We start from the raw sequence: 2,315 nt of genomic DNA, 5'->3' as shown, positions 1-2,315 counted from the left end.
GGAAGAAAATAATAATTGGCGCTAAATTAACACCGTTTTGGACCGGTCAACTTGATCAGGATGGAGAGAGAGTGCCAAGAGACTGCAGGTGCTGGAAACTTGAGCAAGGACCAATGTGCTGGAGGAGTTCTCACCTTCCACCCCACCAGCCAGCAGATCCAACAAATCATCCTCCAACATTTCCGTCAACTACAACGGGACCCCACCACTGGCCACATCTTCCCATCCCCTCCCCTTTCTGCGTTCCGCAGAGACCGTTCCCTCCGTAACTCCCTGGTCCACTCGTCCCTTCCCACCCAAACCACCCCATCCCCGGTAATTTCCCCAGCAACCGCACGAGATGCAACACCTGTCCCTTTACCTCCCCCCTCAACTCCATCCAAGGACCCAAACAGCCTATCCAGGTGAGACAGAGGTTCACCTGCACCTCCTCCAACCTCATCTATTGCATCCGCTGCTCTAGATGTCAACTTCTTTACATTGGCGAAACCAAACGCAGGCTCGGCGATCGTTTCTCTCAACACCTTCGCTCAGTCCGCCTTAGCCAACCTGATCTCCTGGTGGCTGAGCACTTCAGCTCCCACTCCCACTCCCAGTATGACCTTTCTGTCATGGGCCTCCTCCAGTGCCATAGTAATGCCCACCGGAAATTGCAGCCCAGCGGTATGAACATTGACTTCTCCAATTTTAGACAGTACCTCTGTCCATCTCCTCCCCTCCCCCTTCCCAGTTCTCCCTCTATCTTCCTGTCTCCACCTATATCCTTCCTTTGTCCCGCCCCCCTGACATCAGTCTGAAGAAGGGTCTCGACCCGAAACGTCACCCATTCCTTCTCTCCTGAGATGCTGCCTGACCTGCTGAGTTACTCCTGCATTTTGTGAAATAAATACCTTTGATGTGCTGGAGGAGCTCGCCATTGTCAGGCAGCATCTGGGGAGGTGAATGGAAAGAAGACGTTTTGGGTCGGGACCCATCTTCAAACTAGTTGGAGTGGGGGGGGGGAGGGGTGGGGGGGGGGGGGGGGGGGGGGAGATGGATGGAGAAAACTAGAGGAGAGAGATGGGCCAGGATAAGGCCTAAAATTATTAGGCCTAATAAAATTAGTGGAGGCCAAATCTCTGGTATCACAAAATGGTGAAGTAACTCAGCGGGTCAGGCAGCATCTCTGGAGAGAAGGAATGGGTGACGTTTCGGGTCGAGACCCTTCTTCAGACTGATCTGGATGCTTTCAAGAGAGAGTTAGATAGAGCTCTTAATGATAGAGGAGTCAGGGAGTATGGGGAGAGGGCAGGAACGGGTACTGATTGTGGATGATCAGCCATGACCACATTGAATTCCGGTGCCGGCTCGAAAGGCCGAATGGCCTCCTCCTGCACCTATTGTCCATTGTCTATAAAGCCTGGCGAGTGATAGGTGGATACGCCAAGATTGCAACACAGAGAAGCCCTTTTCTTCTTTATTCCCACCTCTTTCCTTTTTCCACCTCCTTTTCACTTACATCCCTCCATCCATTTCACTCTTTACATTTCGCTCCTTCTCTTAGACAATAGACAATAGGTGCATGAGGAGGCCATTCGGCCCTTCGAGCCAGCACCACCATTCAACGTGATCATGGCTGATCATCCTCAATCAGTACCCCATTCCTGCCTTCTCCCCATACCCCCTGACTCCGCTATCCTTAAGAGCTCTATCTAGCTCTCTCTTTAAAGCATTCAGAGAATTGGCCTCCACCACCTTCTGAGGCAGAGAATTCCACAGATTTACAACTCTCTGACTGAAAAAGTTTTTCCTCATCTCCGTTCTAATTGGCCTACCCCTTATTCTTAAACTGTGGCCCCTGGTTCTGGACCCCCCCAACATCGGGAACATGTTTCCTGCCTCTAACGTGTCCAACCCCTTAATAATCTCTGTACTCCCTCTATGGCAAAAATGTCTTTCCTCAGATTAGGAGACCAAAACTGTACGCAATACTCCACCAATGCCGCCTGTCCCGCTGGGATAACTCCAGCATCTTGTGTCTGTCTTCGGCCAAATTAACAGTTTGCGTGCTGCTGGTCAGTGTGTGTTTGCTTTGTGTGTCAGGCTTATCACTGGTTACATAAGGCCCCGACGTTATGTGGAGACAGTGGTTAATGTGCACAGGGTCGACAAACATCTTTCAAAACCAGTGCTACTCAAGGTAATGTGAGGTTTACAGAGGAATAATGACAAATGTTTCCCAACTTTGGGAAGTCCCAATACCACTGGCAACTGGGTCAGGTGCGTTTAATCATTATATGTTTGGCCCATACCCGTCTAAACCTTTCCTATCGATG

This window comes from Rhinoraja longicauda, chromosome 19 (assembly GCF_053455715.1).
Source record: "Rhinoraja longicauda isolate Sanriku21f chromosome 19, sRhiLon1.1, whole genome shotgun sequence".
Taxonomy (NCBI): Eukaryota; Metazoa; Chordata; class Chondrichthyes; order Rajiformes; family Arhynchobatidae; genus Rhinoraja; species Rhinoraja longicauda.
Note: the sequence above shows the minus strand (reverse complement) of the source record.